Source organism: Boleophthalmus pectinirostris, unplaced genomic scaffold (genome assembly GCF_026225935.1).
Source record: "Boleophthalmus pectinirostris isolate CB_2022bp ecotype Guang Dong unplaced genomic scaffold, ASM2622593v1 HiC_scaffold_20, whole genome shotgun sequence".
NCBI lineage: Eukaryota > Metazoa > Chordata > Actinopteri > Gobiiformes > Gobiidae > Boleophthalmus > Boleophthalmus pectinirostris.
Window position 1 is genome coordinate 13053580 of NW_026571153.1, and position 22416 is coordinate 13075995.

Here is a 22416-nt window from a genome sequence, read left to right on the forward strand (position 1 = left end):
TTATGTCTTTATTTCACACCAGTCTCTTGCCCTTTTTTGCTACTAGAATTTATTATTACCATTTATATCGTTGCTCCTTCATATTATATTCTATTATATTATGATGAGTGAGCTTCTGTGTCCAAATAATTTCCTTTGTGGATCAATAAAGTTTGTCTAAGTCTAAGTCCAAGTATGGAGTTTAAAAACACAGTGGAGCACTTCCTGTATCAACATATGACATCACCAGGTGGAACCGTGTTTTTAGTTTGAGAGAAGAACCCGAGAAGTATGCTTTTGATGGGGAAACAACATTATAACATAAATAAAAACATGTTATGTCCATACAGTTACTCTTATAATTACTCTAACCTGAGTAGTAGTTTGCTTAATTACTATTTTACTTCTACTTGAGTCATTTCTTTGTAGTATTTTCAAGTAACGTCTTACTTGAATACATTTTTTGTCTACTCCATCCACCTATGAAGAAGGAGACAGTTATAATTAAAATAACATCTGGCTACTGATGCATAATTAAGCATCTGTAAATCTTAACATGGACTTGATATTTTTGTAAACAAGCCTGCCAAGCTTCTCTCTGTTTTAAATACATGCTGATTTTCAGAAGGAAAACGGACTGTGATTAAATACTCTTAGTGGCTCAATCAAGCAATCAGGATTTGGGGGACAGAAGCACACTTCGTCCCTAAAAACTGGAGGGGTTTTACTACACTCACTGGCAAAAGTACTACACAAAACTGAGGCATAAATCTGCTGAGAGTATTTCAGATTCTAAAATGTGATAATGTCATACTCACAGATTTCCCATATGGCAATGGTCCTAATTTTTCATGATTCTGAAAAGCGTGGATTGATTACAAAGTATTCTCATGAGAAATATCTAAAAGGGAAATTTGCAAATGTTGAACAAAAATATGCAAAATATTCTGACAATATTCTTTTTACATGCCTCCCATCTGTATTCACTAATATCAGTCTAGAATGTTATGATCTTGTCTGACGCCAGGCAATATTATAACTAAAGCTCCTATATTGAAGTGTTTCTCACTTCTGGGGACCCATATTTTAAAAGTCACAAGCCTTCACGACCCAAGTCAATAAACATTATTTGTAGATCACAAAATAAAAGTGGATTTGACCATTATTGAACATTAATGAGGATATTCTATTGTTGACTGAGTGATTGTCGTACTCAGGCTTTAAACAATGAACCAGTCATTGAACCAGCAAATAAAAGGATCCATAAGTCGCCTATTTGGACATTAAATGTAACCCATTTCTTTTTCTTTTCAACATTTAATTGAACTAGCAATACTGGAACAAAGTGGTCAATAAAAAAAATATGAAAATAAAAACATGTCTTAACATTGCAACATTTCTGATGAGATAGGTGGGCCGTCTTGCGTTTTTTGTAGTGCGTTCAAGTCCAGGGTGCAGGAGGAGAGCTCAATATGCAGATCAGGCGTATAGGCAGAACTGTATGTTGCGGACCTACATGCAGATCGTGACAAAGCGACCCAAAAAAATCTCTTGACCCACCTGAGGGTCGCAACCCAGTCTTTGGGAAACAATGCTATATTGTACTAAATTGAGTCCTGTGAGCTTTAAACCATATTAGAAAGTTTTTAACTCATCAAAAACAAACTTAGAGTTATGTTTTATTTCATTCACACATTTGAGTAACACTGTGCTGTTAGTCTGTTTACATCTCCGAAGCTCAAAATGCTCTGTTCCACCATGTGATGTCATGACGCAATAGTTTTCAAGTTAACAGCTACCTTTTACCTTTTGTTTAGTAGAGACTGACAATTACAGGGCTGAAATTATCCAAATTATTCTCGTAAAGGTGTGTGGAGTTTTAAAACCCAATGGAGCACTTCCTGTATTGTCACATGACATCACAAGGTGGAACAGTGTTTTCTGTTTGAGAGAAGAAGTCAGCCTAAATATGCAGGGCTTGTGTGTTAAACATGTGAGAGTGAACAAAAACACAACTCCAGGTTTGTTTTTGATGAGGAAACAACATTAAAATAGATAAAAAGATTTTAAAAATTACATAAAATGGACCTTTTAAAATGTTCTCATCTGTTTTCCTTTCAAATATTTTGTTAAATGGACACATATATTTTAAACAGATCAAAATCAAAATTAAAAATAAAATAGTAAATAGATACAACAACAAATCACCAAAATGGAAACAGGTGAGGATCAACAAAACAAACTGTAAAAATGTTTTGTGAGTTGATGGATATTGAACAAAGTGAAAATCTGCATTATAATATTATTTGTTTCCTCTAGTTACATTTGGAAATTCTAGGTATGAATCAAATACCAAACTTCTAAATGATGAAAGCTGCCACATAGGTCCACAGCAGCAGAACAGAAATACAGTGACAAATACACAACTCAAACTCAATGCACAGATATCAGGTCAGAGGGAGGTGACAGTGCCTCAGGAGGAAGAGAACCTGTCCAAAAAACACAAGGTGTCCTCGGGCAAGACACGAAACCCCCCACCTCCAGTGTGTGAGGGCACGTACAGTAGCTTTGAGAGTGACAATTGACTGTTTAGAAACAACTTCAGCTGTTTTGAGTAACATACAAGTCAAAAGTTTGAACATACTTTCCATTTAAAGGTCCTATAGGCAGAGGTGGGACCAAGTCTTTGACCTCAAGTCCGAGTCGAGTCCCAAGTCAAATACAGGCAAGTCTAAGTTGAGTCTCGAGTCATTGTCCCATATGTCCAATTCAAGTCCAAGTCGTCTGCTTTGAGCTTCAAGTCATTTCAAGTGTTTAAACCAAAGTACCAAATATACAGCAGCTTACATTTTTGCAATTTATATGACTTTTAAGATAAATTCAACTTAAAAAAATCTAAGTAAATTTAAAAAATGAGTATTTATAGAGTATTTAAGAGTTGTAGAAATGTAATTTTTTCCTTTTTAAAGTATCTTGACAAGATCTTAGAGTGAATCATTACAGTCAGAATAGAAAGAATTCAGATTTAAAAGTGCCTCTCAAATCTTCTCAAGTCAGTCCAGTAAAGCCTCAAGTTCCAAGTCGAGTCCCAAGTCTTAGTCCATTTTATCAAGTCAAGTCTCAAGGTCCTAAAAATAGTGACTCAAGTCTGACTCAAGTCCAAGTCATGACTCACAAGTCCCCACCTCTGCCTATAGGACATAAAATTGAAAAATTGAGAGCTTTGAGTCATGTTATAAGGTTGTTACGTCCTCAAAAACAGACCTGGAGCTGTGTTGTGTTTCATTCACACATGTCTGAGTATTCTAAATATTAGTCTGTTTACATCTCCAAAGCTCAAAATGCTCTCTTCCAACCTTCTCATGACCTGAAGCGGTGGTTTTCAAGTTAACAGCTTCCATTTAGTTTTAGTTCAGCAGAGGATGACAATTCCAGGTCTGAAATTATCCAAATGATTCTAGTGAAGGTGAGAGAAGAGACTAAATCTGCAGGGTCTGTGCATAAAACATGTGTGAATGAAACAAACCACAACTCCAGGTATGTTTATGATGAGAAAACAACATCATGTCCAAATTGGAAGTGTAAATCTTACCGGTTTTATCGGTCTTGACCTCAACTTACATTTAAAATCTACAAAGGCATAAGCAACAGTTGTGAGCTTCTTTCTCAAAGTTGCCTCGTATTCTCCAGCTTATCCATGTTGCATAACCATTTTTGACAGGAACTTTTTTTGAATGACAGAATCCGACGCCCCCAAACGTAACATGCGTCTTTCCTCTTTTTGTAACATTAAATCCAACTATAAGGCTTCTTTTAAGACTTCTTCTTCCCTCATGAGAAGTAGCGAACATTTTAGCTTCATCCGGCTCTGAAATCGTCTAGAGAATATCCGTCTTTTCCTTATATTTCGTACTTTAGGGGGAAAAAAATCTGTCTTTTTCACAGTCGAAGCACTTGGCATAAACTAGTCAAGAGCTGTCAGTCATATTCATATTGGAGCTGGAGCCTCGGCAGGGGATAAGAGCTCACACTTCTTAGGCCCTATAAGCCGGAGAAATTGTTTGGTAAATAACAAGATAAAAAGTGCATTTCTTCACAGGATGATAACGTGAATGTGGCTGTGATGTGTTCCTCCTGCACATCTGCGGAGAGGAGAGCAACACCAGGGGAAGAGAGAGGAAATGTTTGAAAATAGCAAAGAATTTCAAATATTTGTGGATATATGTTTTCAAGTATATCAAGAAACCCTACTTTGATCTATATTAATTAGCATGTATAAGCATTTGTACTAAAATGTGAATATATGTAAAAAGTCACATATTATAATAATTTGTATAGATATGTATTTGTTAATGTATTGTTTTGCTTCATAGAGACATGCAAGTGAGTCAACTAGAAAAGTTACATGGTGCACCTTTAAAAAAAAGGTTTCATACATGTTATTGAAAATCAGTGTTGTCACAGACTAGACTCTGGAGTCTGAGGCAGGAGAAGTTTATTTACACCAGTCTGTGACCTGGTGAACTTGAATCCTCAACACTGAGCGTTAGTACTGGCTGTTCAAGCCTGACTACACAAGTAGGTTTAAATAGGAGCTAAGAAGGACAGCCCGGAGACATGTTGGCCGAGATAAAATGAGAAGAGCATGATGCACCACTTCAGAGACGAGCTGACCAAGGGAACTAATCATATTAAAGAAGGACAAATTCTGTAATAGTTGAATGCCGCTAGAGCTAAGCACAGAGAAATGCCAACAATGAACCAGAGGTGTCCTTGTTCAGTCTTTACAGGGGATGCAAAATTACACAACAATACACTTTAGCCAATAGAGGCAAGTATAAAATGCAAAATGATCCACATTCTAGACAGGATATAGAGTATATGTTATACATGGAGCCTTACGAGCCTTAATAATATTGATGATAAATTACAGCGCATTTACTGGTTCACGGATAGTAGAACAATGGTTGAATAATTAGATGCAGGCAGCACACACAGTCTCATTTTGACGCTAAGTGCAGGCTCACACTGCACTTGGTGGCTGCAGGTATTCTTTACATTTAAAAATAGCAAGAGGAGCTCAGAGTACACACTGTACAGTCCGGTGGCACCTCCACTGCACTCCGGATTAATTCTGTTGGGAGTCTATTTTTGCTGGACACAAGAGCTGACCACAGTCTTTTCCCTTAACAGATGAACAATTATCACGTAAATGACTTGTATGTGTAGCTTCAAAGCTGTGGACCACAACAGCACAGCAGAGCTCAGGTCCTCCTGTGAATGTCACACCAACATTGAAAATGGTTGCACACAGGAGTCGCAGCTGGAGCAGGGCGGTCTGAGTGAGGTGTGAGGGCTGATTTCACAATACAGCTTTAACAACAAAATAGAGTTCAGCCTCTTTAAAGTTTTATACTAGCTCAACAAAAAGAAAGAAGTTCACGACGTGTTCAGTAGTCGAAAAGAAAAGGTTGGGGCTATCACAACCCATCCACATCAGCAAAGACCAATGAACTCTGAAGCTCCTTTGGAAGGCACCCAGCAACAGGGCTCCCATGGGTGCTGCTCCACCTGCATTGGAGCTGACGAGGAGCAGACGCAGGATAGTTGGATTTGGTCTTCCTTTCTCCTTTGATTCAGTAATAGAGGACTAAAATTGGGAAGCAAGTAGACAGACAGCAGACCCCCGAGACCCACCCCAGCACCACAGGGCTGTGCCCCCATACGTTTCTCATTTAAGGCAGAAGAGAAAGCGCAGAGATGAGTTCATTGTTATCTACTTGTTCGGGGATTGTCTGGGGCTGTGCTTACCACCTGCCTTCTGTCTGCTGTTTGAGAGAGAGAGGGAGAGGGCAGACGACAGCCATCAGTTCAGACAGGGCACTACAGGAGAGACAGGAAACTGGTTCAATGACAAAATACATTCAAACTTTTACAAAGACTATAGGGCAACTAAAACAAGTGCATACAGTGGGATTTTGAGTTTAAATATACTGTACTGTATATACTGTATTTGGCAACTATGTGACACTTTCCAAAATAAGTGAGTTGTGAAGAATGGTGGGGCTGATGTGAAAAGAGGAAAAGCCAATTTCTTCATAATATACTTCAGATGTTTACAATGGAAATTAAGTGAAAAAGAGGCAATAAGAACATGTATATTTAATACTAATCTTGTATCCAGATATTTGTTCCAATCAAATTATGTACTGATTACAATTAGTGGTGATTGGAGCCTTGCTTCTGTCAGTCTACCCCAGGGCAGTGTAAACTGCCAATGTTAAAGCATCTGAGTTTCCAAAATGTGCTATATAAATTCAATGCATGATAATGTTTTGGTTCTTAAGCAACATTTTCTAAACAGACTGTGTTAGAGAAATTTCATTTCTGCGCTGTAGGGCACAACAGAAGCATAGCCAGATTGGACTGTATTAGACTAGAACGGACAACACTATCACAATATCTTGAGGGTTCATGTCTTCAGGTGCTGGATCCTGTGCTAAATGACCTATATTAGCAAAAAGTACAGACTATTTTGTTTGTGAAAAATATGTAGAAGCTAAGTGTTTTGTGTATTTGTGGACAGAGAGGGTGTCTGTGCTTTTCTCTCAACTGGATTTAACCAAAGTTAGATTTTTTGTGCCTGTGACGCTTCGACCAATTCACATAATCATCATGACATGCTGCTTTTTCCAATCATTTTCAGTGAGAGTCATCACAGATTAAGAATGTGTAGGGCTCAATTCTGAGTGTTACACATATCAGCCTGGTTTGAGCCAGGTTACAGATTTACACAACATCTGGCTGAAATTCACTCACTGTCCATTGCATACTTACAACCAACTTCTTAAATGTCTCTTCCAATCCTTGACTCCAGTATAAGTCTTCTATACTTCACATAAGCACAGGCTGATAGCAGGAACCGTGTTCAGAGGATCTAAAGCAGCATTTGAAAAGGACAAGTCTTTAAGCATGAGTGACAGACACCAGCGTGACATATTTGTGCCATTTCCAACTGTCAGAGGCTGTTTACCAGCACATAAGCCTGGATTTAACCAGGACTCATTTCAAAACAGAAATCTCTCCTTCTCACTCTCCTTCAAAATCCTCTATGTCAGATAACAAGCAACTAAACAGCACATTTAGCCATCAATAAGCAAACAGCATCTCTCAATACATGACTTTAAATGGTTGCTATGTACACTGTGGCTCCATAGATGGCGCTGTTTCATTGCAAAAGGAGTAAACGTGTGTGGGGCTGCCTGGAAACAACAGCAGAGTATCATGTGATGAGGAGGGGGTCCAGTGCAGGATTCCCACCTGTGGACAGTTAGAAGAATCTGGTCCACATGAACCAGTCTGGAAAACAGAGCATCATTAAAAAGCAGCAAAATGTGAACTTGCACTTTTGAGATGTTTCAAAAGATAGTAATTCAATCATAGTAACATAATTGGTTACATAAATGGTATCATGTAAGATGTGCAGTGGCAGTAGTAGTAATGGTAGTGTAGTAGTAGTAGTAGTAGTAGTAGTAGTAGTAGTAGTAGTAGTTAATTACTTTTATTTCACTTTGCTTGTTTACCTTGACATGTTTCAATTACTTGTCTGCAGTCATCCTCCAAACAAAAATAGACCTATAATAGTAGTAGTAGCAGTAGTAGTAATAGCAGCAGTAGTAGTAGTAGTAGTAGTAGTAGTAGTAGTAGTTAATTACTTTTATTTCACTTTGCTAGTAGTAGTAGTATAGTAATATAAGTTGTCTGACATAAGTCTACTGCACTAAAAATGACCACATTATTATGTTACAACATTTAAAAAAAATTTTGTTGTGTTTTTAGGTTTTGTTGGTAATAAAGAATAATACTGCTATCTTTCTTCATCTATTCATAATTCACAACCATATTGCCACAAAAAAATGCTGCACAGACCTTGAATTTTTATGCTTTTGCGCCCTGCTGTTTACTCATTATTATCTCATGTTTTTGCAGCACTTAATCTCTACTCAGAACCTTAACTCCGTGCATTATTAAGACTACTCATTTACGTGGTCTTATTCCCATGCACAGTTTCTATAGGAGTTTATATTATATAGGTCAGAGAGAGGGGCAAAGATCTAAGAAAAGAGAACAGAGATACTGCTGTGTACCACAAAGTGTCCTTGAGTGAGCAAACAGACTCAAGTGTGCAGTATTTCTTAAAGTAGCGAGCTATTCGGTGTTCAATAGGAAACACTATCTGCCATGTGGACAAATATGGATTATGTCTTAGTAGAAATGTAACCTCTGTAAGCATGCTCTTTTGTAGATCTACTGGTTCGTACACTATGCAAGGCTATTCATGGGTTTCAAGATAAACTGTACGATAACAGACCACTGTCGCCACCAGTTACGTACTCAAATAAATGTGTATGTTATGTAAGTGTATATTATGTCTTCTTTTGAATGAGGAAAAGCCATAAAATTCTTCAAATCAGAAAGGAATCGCAGTTTTGAGTAGAGTGCACTTTTTTGACACACTACTTTGGATTAGTTGCTGTATGTTAGGAAATTAAAATTTGTGACAATATATTATCTTTCAATCAGGTTACAGTCAAGATTAAGGTCAAGTCTTTTAAGGGTGTAGAGCTTTTTGACAGGTTTAACGGCAATGGTGAGTACAATATTAGAGAAATTTACAGTACAGTCCAGAATTTTGGATATAGGACCTGATTTCCTAGTGAGTGTTGGAGACATGTGGAGACACTTTTAAAAAATATTTCATCCAGTTCTTGAGTTTGCAGAGGTCGCTGGTGCTAGGCTAGTGCATGTCAATGGCCATAGCCTGTCACTTAAAACAGTCTTACCCACTCCACAAAACACCCAAAACGAATCTATTATTGTTACGCCAGACTGTCGATGTAAATGTCTGTGTTGATAGAATAATGTTTGAAATAAAACTAACCTTGCATTGCATGAATTGTCACATGCTGAGAAACTACTTTTTCAGCAGTAGCAGAATTTTACTTTGCTGGGAAGACAGGTGTTAGGCGATATCAGTCCACCGCTGATGCCAAGCTTTCAATCAGGAAGTACAACTTGCTGCTGCTGCTCAGACATAAATCCTTCAAATGCAAGGTTGGTTTTACTTCTAAAATTATTCTATCAACACAGACATTTACATCGACAGTCTGGTGTAATAATAGATTTACTTCAGGTGTTTTGTGGAGTGGGTAAGACTGTTTTTAGAGTCAGGATAACTATGGCCATTGACATGCACTAGCCTAGCACCTGCGACCTCTGCAAATACAAGGACTGGATGGAATATTTTTAAAAAGTGTCTCCACACGTCTCCAACACTCTGGATCACTAGGAAATGAGGTCCTATGTCCAAAATTGACAACTGTCCGTTTAAGAAGACTTATTGTGCTTGTGTCTGCTTTATAGTTATAATGTATGACACTAGTGGATCAATATGTTATCATTTGAACATTTTAAATTGCAAAAGAACAAAAGTAACAATGTCTGCCAACATCTACGTAGCCATCAACAAAGAGCCACGCAGCTGTCCTCACCTCCGACGAATTGCTGCCAAAATGATTACACAGCACTGCCAAATCCTTCATGTATTACAGATTAAGAAAATAAAATTGGAGAATGAAGTAATTACAGAACAGTGGGCGTATGGCAGTGAAAACCCAGGTTCATCATAGCAGGGACATCTTGAATACAGGATATAAACGTCATTTAAATATACATAAATCACGCTAAATAATAGTAAATCGTCATGGTTTTTATATAGTGCTTTTCCATCTTTTAGGCACTCAACGAACCACTCACCCACTGGGGACGAGGTGCGTTAAGTGTCTTGCCCATGGCCAGAATGACAGTATTCATCTGGGGGCTGAAATTGCACCACCAACCTGTGAGTCTGTGGATCTGGCTGCTCTCCCAGTGATATTTATGTTGAGTGGGGCAGGGTATCATTAGGAAGTTGTTGATATGATACATACCTCGATACAGAGGCCACGATAATATACATGTCTCGATATAGTGCACTTTCGATTCAATATTTCAAATCGATTCGATATGGTTCAATAAAAAACAATGGCTAAATCATGGTGTGATTTTAAAGTCTTTGCTAAACCACTTCTTGTGCAAAGTTAAGATGAAACACACCAATTTTACTCATCAAAACAGTGAAAATGTCAAATGTGTCACATAAACGAGTTTCCTTCTTCTGAACAAGTAACAAAACTGTAGCACTGTAACAAATAATTTAGTAAAATATACCAAAAAATACTCTTGGTGATATATCAATACAACAGCTGACGATATTGATACTGTACCATCACTTTAAACAATAAGATATATCAATATTTTTGCACATCCCTAATGTCGAGAGCGGTATTTAAACTGACAAACTTCGGATCAGAGGAAAACTTACAACTTCGAGAGGATAAATGAGACGGAGTTGGTTAAAAGCTCTGAAAAAAGTGATTCACCTTAAAAGGTCAGCGATGTAAAAACTACCCAACTCTTCTGATGGACAACAAAAACATTTTTCCACAAGCTTTTGACAGTCTATAACCAAGAAGACAGGTGCTTTGTGTGGGCCTTTGTAACTTTGAACCAAAACATAACTGCTCAAGTAGAAAGCACAATATGTCTACTACTGCTGTAACTATTGATGTTCCCATGTCAACGGCCTATAGCTCTATCTATCACCGGCTCCCGCTGCCCGGCTCTCCTCTCTCCTCCTCGCACCTGTACCTCTTTACAAATGAGCTCCCATGATGCACCACGTCTATCCGGCCGACATCAGCGCTTTTGCTTCATTCCTCACAGTCGACCCCAAAGTGTTAGGGCACACACGCCAGCTCTGGATCTGGACATAACGGGCCGATCGATAAGCCCAGGGAGAGGTATGAATGCAGATGATTATTTGGAACAGCACTGGGGAAAATGGACCACTTTAGAAAGACAATGGGGTGTTTTGTGGGTCTAGACTGGATTGAGGGGGCAGAGGTGAAGCTGTTTGTGAAATTATGATGACGGCAAATACTATAAATCTAATATAAAACACTACGTAATCTTATACAGTGATTTTCCAAACATTTACATTGTCATTTCACAACTTTGTGCATTGTTCATTCACTACATAATCATGCTGTTATGCTATATTCTGATCTATTTTATACTGTTGTTTTGCTTCATTTACACATGTTGAACACAAAAACCTTACATACATTCTTCTCTCAAACTGCAAATGTTCTGTTCAACCTTGTGACGTCATGTGGTGATACAGGAAGTGCTCCAGTGTGTTTTTAAACTCCATTCACATTCATTATAATCATTTGGATGATTTCAGCCCTGGAAATGCCAATCTCTGTTGAAATAAAGTTGAAAGGTAGCTGTTAACCTGAAAACCACCACTTCATGACATCACAAGGTGGACACACTAATAATAACAGGTCACTCAAACTCCAAGTGTGTTTTTGATGAGGCAAAAACATTATAATATGGCTAAAAGCTCACAAGGGTCAATTTTGCTTAACCTGGGATCTTCAGAGAACACATTATGCGGTTTTGTGGATTTAAATTTCCTTTTAAACACTTTTTCTCACAGTGAGATAAGTATTTTTCAAATTTAAAATAATGCCTACATTTGGAAAACATGTTTCCAATGAGGTATATATGAATTCGAGCTCCCTCTGCTGTCATCATTGGGGATGAACAATAAGAAAATGAACAAATTAAACCCTAAACATGAATGCTATGTGAACAAAGCCATGCGTTCAACAAGTCTGGAGGTGCCTTATAGACTTAAAAACCTGTGTGGGAAAAGTCCTTTTACTTATGATGCAACAATCCAGGCAAAATTCTGTATTTTTGAGAGCTCTTAGAAAACAGCTTTAGATTAAACAAGCAAGAATGCAGCAAAATACAAATACAAATGTGAACACCACACACCAGATTCATAGATAAGCAAGGTGGCTGAAGTATCTTGCCCAAGGACACAATGCCAATATGGACTCTGACCCTTGCTGCCCCACTACAGCACCTGGAACTCCTCGACTGTATTTGTGAATGAAAAGCTATCCCAATAACAATTTTAAAAGTCGGTTTATAACAATTTAAAATTCCTTGCTTGTAAACAATAACAGACAAACACTATGGCCTATGATTGGGGTTAAAAAATACTCCATGTGTGACCAGTCTGGATAGCCATTGGCGCAACAGCGTGGTGTAAAATGCAGATGTTTTTGGTGTGAATGGTTTTTTTCTGGCAATCTCATCCAGCTCCAGCTCCCCCAGTGCTAGCAGACATCTCTGTTTCTTACACACTCCACTGAATGGATTGCCAGATCTACAGATGCACATGCAGAAAGATCCTCCTCCAGGACTTTTTACTGGGACAGAATCCACATTGGACACGTTTGATGCTCTGTATTTTTCCTCCTCTCCCAGCTCTGGTTAGTTCTGCTTCTCGCTGGACTTTCAGAAGGAAAAGAAGATTTTGAGGAAACTAGTGCTGGCTGAATATCTTAGGAAAATGTACTCTAGCTACTCGACTCAATTTGAATTGCAGGCTCTAACACAATTGCTATGTTGGCGGACAATGTTTTATTTAGGCAGTAATGAAATGTATGTCTTGTTAGATAGATATTTGTACTTTTAAGCTTCACAAAAAGTATCAGAAATAAATTAATGTGGCAAACTGTAGTGGGCTAAACGTTTCTGTAAGGATTTGTCTAATAAAATCTAAAAACTTGGATTGTTTTTTAACTGGGCTCTGATATCACTCGAATATATCTGAGTGGTTTTCATTTGCCAAATTTCCCTAGATTTGTCATATTTTGTGATATTCTGAGTTAATCCTGGTTTTCCCATTGAAATCACATTATGTTCCACTTCACTTTGCCTCCAGCTGCCTCCATTCCAGAAATTGGAATGTTTTTGTTTACACATTTTAAAGGGTCTATCACCCTGTTTTTGCACACTCAAATGTGAAGTAACTTTATCTCCATGATGATTTTATTACTTGGAATGACAATTCGGCATCTATTTTCATGAAAACAAGCAAAGACAAGCAGGGGCCAAGTCAGATCAATGGTGAGGCAAGCCTGCTCACTTTAAGAATCTATATTTTTCAATGTATCATGCACTGAAATGTATTAAATTGAAATTGCAACACCTCTAAAGCAACAGATACAAGATAGATATGTTTAAGGTCATATTATGGAACATTACAATCAAAGCAACTAGGGATGTAACACAATATATCGAATTACAAGTCTCTTTGTTTAAATTAAGAGTTATGGGGCAGCAATAGTTAAAAAAAAGACAGAGGGAACTACATAGACCATGATCCTTTGCTCCATTTCGGTGTAGACTACAAGAAGAAATAACAGTTCTAACACTTTTAAGTCTTAGTTCTTTTAGGTTTAGTCTTGTCAAGGCATTTTAACAGGAAAAAGTAGCACAAAATATCACAATAAATATCATACTGTGAGAACTATTCTGTGTTGATCGTGCTGATTCATCCAATATTTGTACCTTGGAAATGACAACAGGGAAGAAAACATGCTGTCTATCTATGGTTCTATAAAAAGACATGTTATTCTGTACTTTGAAATGCTACAAAGCAGAAAACTGGCAGATGTGGACCCCGTGGCATGTACCCACCCACGATAAAGTGTACCGGGTCAGCATTATTGTTAATTTTCTTGCTGTATATGCTAAATCAACAGGTTAATGTTTTGTCAGATGGGTAGGATAAAGCTACCTCACTTTCTGGGTTTTGTCAGAGGCGTCGTTCCGGGGTGACAGTTGTACTTGGTAATCAACTTGAAAGTGGCCTGTACTCGGATCCTTCCATCTCTTGTGCTTTTTCCTAGGACACGCACTGATTTCTTCCAAAAAACCCACAATACCGTGAGATGTACATCGTGAAAACATCGTACTGATTTGGATATTGTTACATTCCTAATCGTGAGCCTCCCCACCACATCGTGAGCTTTCCCATGATATCACAATAAATATCGTACCGCGAGATTGATACCGTGACAATATCGTATCGTGAGACTTGGATATCGTTACACCCCTAAAAACATGACGATAAGTAGGAAGAGGACCACTCACCAATTGAGTCTTTAAATGCCCTTATATCCAGGTTGAAATCCTTGGAACCTAAATGTGCACTTGTTTCAAAATCTTTCATCATGCTATTTTATTTTTGTCTGTTGTTTGCTGTGGTTGAATTTTCTGTCTCTTGAGAAAAACTCCCTTGAAAAAGACAAAAAAGAGTTTTTTTTGGTTTGTTTTTTAAATCTCGGTAGGATTAAATGAAGGGTGAGTGACACATGTACAAAGGTTAATAAGGGAACATCACCATTTTGTGTTGCACTTGTAATCTGACATTGTGTAATTTTGTTCTAGAGATGGACAAGACAATGCAAGTACAAGGAGAGCCTTGTAAACATATATTTTAGTCCACTTCACCCTCAGTGTTATTGTTGTGTCTTTATTGCCACCATAGACCTGTACAGAAACCTCTTTTGTTGCTATTGGAGAGATATGGATTTTGCTCTCACTCACTTTTAACAATAGCCCCTTATTCTTACCTTGTGTATATGTTATATGCAGGTTGTACATACAATACATGCTACCTGAGTGCGTACTTCTCTACTGTACTTATACTGCACCACATGACATGATTCTCTTTGACAGCCCGACAACTTTGGCATTTTGGGGCCATGGTGTTTTGCAATAGAAGAGAATGGTTGTTATATGTTTCAGATAGCTGCATTTACCAAAGTACAAAGACATGAGTAAAATTTTAACAAACCTGTACTTCTATGGCTAGTACGCAGATACAATACTTACCTATTTTTTCTGCAAGTTTTATGTTTATAATATGAAATGATGTGAACATTTGCTTTTTTCAAATGTTTATAGTCTATCAATGTAATGTAAAATATAAGTAAGTTTATTTATATAGTGCTTCTCACAGACATATTTCACAAAGACACTTTTACAGAGTATTATTCATTCACTCCATACCCCAGGGTAGACTGACGGAAGCACGACTGCCAATCTGCACCATTGGGCCCTCATACTAGACAATGTGAGTGAAGTGCCTTGCCTAAAGACACAACTACATTTTTGCGACTGTTGCCCCACTGTGGCACTGAATATTCCCAGTGGTCTCACATCCAAGTATACATCAGGTAGGATCAGGCTTTGACAAGCTGGTATGGCCACAAAAATGTCATATTCTTTGCTATAATAATGTTTTGTTCTTTTGATGAATTAATTTAAATTATAATCTAACTTGTAAAGATGCACTAATCTGATATCCTGGTTGGACAGATACATTTATGTAATAAGACAATTTACTGGTCGTAGTCAGTCCAGAAGGTCTCATATTGTTTTTTGTTTTTTGTTTGTTTTTTGTTAATTCATACAAAGTTGTTATGCAGTTACTTTAGAGATAAATAACGACTCCATAACACATTTGGATCAGTTTTGTCTTTTTTTTTTTTTTTTTTTTAGTTTAAAGGAAATAAATGCTGTTTTCAGTCTCTGCACTGGTATCAGTTGATATCGGATATCAGCAGATACTTAAAGCTATGGAATCAGTATCGGAACTGAAAGAACTGGATCATGTATTCCTATAGCCACGCTGGCTCCACCTAGTGCCTCCGCTCAATTTCATTTCTCTCCAGCGACTATGTCAGGAATCAGAATACACTAGACAAAAGCAAGAACCCCAGAAGTTGTAGACCACGCACCGACCAAACAGCGAATATCTGTGAAGCCATGACTGGGTCACTTTTTGTAGTACAGCACAACAGTAAACAAAGTGGTTGAGATGGATGTAGATGAAGTCATACATTCTATGTTGGCAATGATTCACGAGATCGAGGATTTAAAGCCGAAACAAAGACAATGTTTGGTGAATTTTATCAAGGGGAAAGACATTATCGCCCTTCTTCCTACAGTATTTGGGAAAAACCTTGTCTTGTTAGTGGCGCATGACATACGTCATGACCAAATAGCAGTGATTGTACCCACCTACCGTCAAGTGAACGAATCCTAATGCTGTGAGGTCAGACGGTTTTCACAAAGTGAAACCGGCTGATGAATCAGCCTAGTATTCTTGATTGTTGTCTTGACAATATTTTACAGTCAGACAATTTCTTTTACAATTTCAAAATACCCTCCCCAAATACTTTTTTACTAATTAATAGATGAATTTGTTCAATCCTTACTCTGTATTTCTACTGTAGTAACATCATCATGAAGTAACAGTACTCTTACTTCAGTACAATATTTTTGGCCACTCTGCCCTCCTCTGTGTATAACCATTAGAGCAGAGGAGCAGATGGGCGTGGTTTGACAGGTCACACTGGGCTGTGATGAAACAACCTGACCTATGTCCCTGTGTCCTAGCGGCCGCTTGGCACTCACGAGGGTCCCGAACCTCACCATCTGCCTGGGGTCAAAGTTCACCGCGGGCCCACTGCTCCACAATGGGTTGCTATGGACCCACGCCCCTGTCCCCAGTAACAGAAGGTGACATTCCTCCCAAAGTTTTCTACAGGGACTGTTCAGGTCCAAGCCATCAGTGCAGCAAAACAAGGCACGAGCTGTTTGCTTTGCTGACTCATTTTCATTTAAATGTAAAATATATGGCTTTAGGTTAGGAATATAATTTAGAAATGTGAATTAGTTGCATTTCTGTTTGAGTTTTTAACAGTGGCAGATTTACTTTAAGGTCCTATATTACACAAAAATCATTCTTGTGAGCTTTAAGCCATATTATAATTTTACCTTGTCAAAAACACACCTAGAATTGTGTTTTGTTTCATTCACACATGTCTGAGTAAATCCTGCAAACCCTCCAAAGCTCAAAATGTTCTGTTCCACCTTTTGATGTCATTTAGTTCAAATGACATTGGCAAATCCAGGACTGAAATGATCCAAATGATTCTAGTGAATGTCTAAGGACCTGTTTACATGAGAACACTTGCGAGTAAAAACAACAAAATATTTTATCGGAAGTGGCTTTCGTAGACGGTGAAAGCATTTTTTTTTAAACGCAAACATCTGAAACCACCCTCCAGAGTGGAAAAGTCCGTCTACACTGCCCAAGACGCAAAACCGCTGGTCAGATCTGCTCACATCGTGTACACATTTACATCACATACAAATTCGAATTCCACACACTTTTGCGTCACCGTATGCATGCAGATTTCCTCCCGAAAACGCTCATCTAAACGCAGAATAAAAAGTGAAGATGCGACGCCACTTTTGTGTCGATCATCTTATAAACGTAGCCTAAGGAGTTTAAAAACACAGTGGAGCACTTCCTGTATTCCCACATGACTTCACAAGGAGAAACAGTATTTTCAGTTTGAGAGAAGAAAATAAATATGTCTAAATATGGTTTGTGTGAATGAAACAAACACAACTCCAGGTATGTTTTTGATGAGGAAACAACATTATAACAGATCAGAAAATAGTGCTATAGTTTTGTGGTGAAGGGTTTGCTACCTGCTTGTCTCCATAGAGATGTTGCATTGACCGGAATGTTCCATAGTATGGCAAAGTACTTATCTCTCTCCATCCCTCCGTGGAGACAGGCACGCTCGTTGAATCTATCACAGTTCAGTATTAAGCACTAAAAAGTCCTTGAATTGAATAAAAGCAAGATGGAAAAGGTAATTTCATATTGTAGGACATTCCAGTCAAAGCAGTTACATCTCCATGGAGACAAGCAGATGGCAAACCTTATAACACTATAAAAGTTACATAGTGCACCTTTAAAGTCCCTTCACTGTTCAAGCTAATTTAATATCAGCATTTGCATGATTTTTTTTCTTTAAATTATGCACTTAAAACTTTATAACGCAATAAAAAAGAATTGAGTTTTAGTTTTGAAGTAAGCATTTTTGGAGCAGTTTCGTCTCTCAGTCGCCAAAAATCAATTTATGGAAACATTGCTTCTGACAACAAAAGGGCGTACTGTTTTCTTTGGCGTATTTGTTTATTTTTCTCACAATATGGAAAATATGCATTTCCAGCCTTTGAGCGTCTGCCTGTACGAGGCACTGAGAGGACAGAGAGGTGGAAAATAAGTTTCTTTCTTTATATTCTGTTCCTTCAAAGGCCTTTTCCAGCCGCCATCGATACTTGATAGAGTAGAGTCTAGCACAGCATGACAATGTACTCACACTCTCAGTCAAAGTTTAGAGCCGGGGTACACTGCAAAAACACAGCAGTTAAAATGCATTCAGAATATTTATTGTGATTTCAATTGTTTTGTCAAGTTCACATTCAGCTGGTTACGGACATGTTATTGCTCTGCCTGCATGTTCCGCAGTATTTCATCTATATCCATTGAGACAAGCAGGTGGCGCTATGAAGCTCAACATTCCCACCCACTTAGAAGTCTGCGCTGGTTCCAGAAGTAAATTTTCATGTATTTTTCCCATAGCTATGTTTTAGATTCACATTAGAAGTTTATAAAATTTCAAAAACATTTTAAATCATAGTTACCATATTGTTTGGCCCTGAGCAAGCTTTCAAATTCTTAACACGATTTGTTTCTGGAAGATCTATGAATGAAGAAAATGAATGAGAAATTTATTTCCCGGAACCTCCACAAGGCAAAGCTACAGGTCAGATCTGCGGCAAGTCCAATCACAGTAAAAATGCAGGACTTTCAAGCGATTTCAGAGCATTAAAAACACCACATTCAGATTCAGATTCATTTGCAGCATTTTCAGAGCAGGTCTCACTTCTCACGTACACTGAAACACACAGTCCTTTACAGTCCACAAGTGGAACTCAATAGAACAATCTACTAGGGGTGTAACGATATCCAAGTCTCAATAGACAATACAATATCGTCATGGTATGAATCTCACAGTACGATATTTACAGCGATATTTTGTGGAGGCTAATAAAACTGTTAATATGCTACTTTTTCCTCTTAGAATACCTTGACTAGACTTAATCCAAAGAACTAAGACTTAAAAGTGCTTAGAACTGTTATTTCTTCATGTAGTCTGCACTGAAATGGAGCAAAGGATCATGGTCTATGTAGTTTCTTCCGTCTTTTTTTATATATATTGCTGCACCATAACTCTTAATTTAAGCAAAGAGACTTGTAATTCGATATATTGTGATGATCCACGATATTATTGTGCGAACTTTGACGATACGAAATCACAATATTTTGGTTATTGTTACCTCCCTACAATCTACATATTACAATGCAGAACGTCAAAAAACGCAACCCTCAGAATTAAGCAATTTAACAGTAGAGGGCACAAAAGAATTTGAGAAGTGGTTTGTCTTTCGTACCGGAGCAAAAAACCGACACCCTGAAGGCATCACGATAAAGTCAGGAGCCAGAGGACGGAGGCGCTGAGCCAAGAGACACTTCACTTTGCTCCTCCCACAGAGAATGCAGCTCCATGAGTTTGACACCTGTGATTTTTGAGCAGGTTTTAAAAATGTTCTGCAGTTTGTTTTTATCCTTCAAGTACAGGGATTGAAACCAGCAAATGAAAGAAAAAGTAAGCAGACTTTCGATAAAAGGACAATAAATGTTGTTGAGAATTGTTTTGTTTACTTTAAAAGAGTTCAGTTTTATCAAAAGGCACATTCTTTGCTGTCGTCGTTTAACAATGATTTCAGTGTTTATGTCAAATCTCAATTTATTGTCCATCACCATGCTAGATATATGCTTTTACTGTCATGCTGTACTGTGGAACATTGTTGGCAAGCAATAATATGGTTTGTCATGGTTTTGGTTTTGTCGATAAAACGTTTTACAAATGTTGTCACAGGTAGCTGCAGGTACCAGAAGAGCCACATAGTACAACTTTCACTCATGTCGACTTTACGTTTTTGTCGTTTAGAAGACGGGCATGTCTCACTGCAGTCATCGCTAGTGTCACCCACTTTTAAAACTAAGAAATGCGCCTTGGATCAGGTCGTAAATCTGCAACCAGGCCCTAGCAAACTGTTAGCGCTGCGTAAATGAATTTCACAGCTTAATCACTTCTGTTCCGGCTCCTCCAGAGGTTGGTCTCCCTTCAGCCATACTTCAGTCTCAAATAGATTGGATCAAGAATGATGTGTGTCCAGGAAAAAAGATCCCAGTTTAATTTCACCTGCGATTATACGTGATGAGGGATATTTATGGTCAGTGACAGTAATGAAAGATTTGACAAGAAATGGAGGGGTATGAGGCTTGTGCTAATGAAAAGCTTGGCAATACAGACAGATGACAGATGAAAAACTTGATATTTTTTAGGATTAGCTCAGTATATTGCATTGTACAAACCTTTAAGGGCCTGTATTACACTATTTTCTAGTCAATGTTATAAAGTTGTTTCCTCATCACAAGCACACCCGGTGTTCTGTCGAAATGAGCTATCAGCAGCCTAAATCGGCAGTGACGTCTATTGATTCATGCTACCCCTCTGAAATAAGCGACCTTACATTTTTCTGTTTACAGTTGTATAGATCCAATAAAGCTCCACAGTTTTACAACATATTTCTTTAGATAAGAGACAGATCATACTTTATTAGTCAGGCTGGCGCCACCTAGTGCCTCCATACAATTTCATTTCTCTCCAGGGACTAGGTCAGGAATTGGAATACACTAGATGGTTTGCAAGAACCCCAGAAGCTGTAGACCGCGTACTGGCCAATCAGCGAAGAGCTCAACCAACCCGAGTTGCGACAGCAGACTGCATACACTATCCTCCTTTGGACTTCCTTTGTCAAATACAAATTTGCATTTTTTATTGCACCTTTAATTCACAGGTTCATCTCGCAGAAACAACAATGATCATTGACAGACATGTTCACTCTCTGCTTTGTTTGTCTTTGTGCCGGCAATTACTTGGACACCACTGAACGTTCCGGCGCATTACATACATCATGAGCAAATAGCAGCGATTGGTTAAATAAAAAAGTACCCGCCTACCGCCAAGCCAACGAATCCTAATGCTGCGAGGTCAGACGGTTTACACGAAATGAAACCGGCTGATGAATCAGGTTAATACTTTGTTTCTTAGTTATGTAAAATTTCAACTCATTTATATGAATATGCGTAGGTAGTTCATTCGTACTCTGCTCAAATAGGGCTCTGACTAAAGGTAGCACATATCGACAGGCCAATTTAGCCATCGAATAATGCTCCCACTGTAGAATCACCATTATTCACTCATTTATATGAGTTGACAGGCCTATAACTTCTCACAAATAATGTATCTACTAGAGGTAGATCTCATATCTCCTGCTTATACTGGGGACATTGAAGATTCCATGCAATTCACTTTTATTCATACAGCGCCTTTCCAAACAAAGTTACAACATTTTCTACACATGGAAACAAAGTAAAATAAGGTGCAATGAAAATTATCATGATAAAATGAAATGGCAAAAGGAGAACGACAGGGATTTTTCACACCTCTTGAGGATAAAATCAAATATTAAATCCAATCTATTCATCTAACGTAGGTATTCTGCCACAAAACTTCTGCCTTGGGTAGCTCAAATCGACAGGCATTCAAACTGTAATAGCACTTGGGGGTCGTGTGCATGTGCAATAGTTAGTTTTAGGTTTTTTCATTCATACATGTTTCACACTGACCTTGCATGTTTAGGGTGTGCGCTTCTCTTAAACAGAACATTGTGATGTCATGAGGTAATACAGGACGTGCTCCACTGTGTTTTTAAATGCCATACACCATCATGAGAAGCATTTGGATAATCTCAGTCATAGAATTGCCAATCTCTACTGAACTACAGGTAAAATAGCTGTTAACTTGAATTTTCGGATGTCACTAGTACATTTTTTTTTTTTTAACTTGTGGTATCAAATTTGGTACTGAGTTAGTCTTAATATCAAAACTTGAATTGAACATTTTAGATTTAAAATATAATGGCAACAACAGTATCTCTGAAAAAGTAAAAAAATTAAAATAAAAATTGGATACCGCATCATAATAACCACCTTAAAGTGGTAGTTTGCCACTTTCTGGAGGTGGAAAGTCAACTGCATGATTCCATGGAAATAGAAAATTAAAACCACTTCAGAACATTCTTCATGGAAATATATATGTTTTATTAATAATGTGGAATATTATAGCCAAAAGAACAACATTTCCATAGAAACAATGGCCAAAGGCCAAATAAGAGTCAGGTTTGTGGAGATGCAAATTCGCTTAAAGTAAAGACACATACAAGTTTCTACACACTTTTATTTTAGTCTATTTTCTGGCTAAAAAGTTACATTCACTGGCTTTAATGAGCAATGTGTTCATTATAAATAAAGTCTATGTTCATGCTTTAGTTAAGATTTACCAGAAATTTGTGTTTTTAAGTATTTATGACAACAAGCTTTGATGCAAATAACACATATACCATATT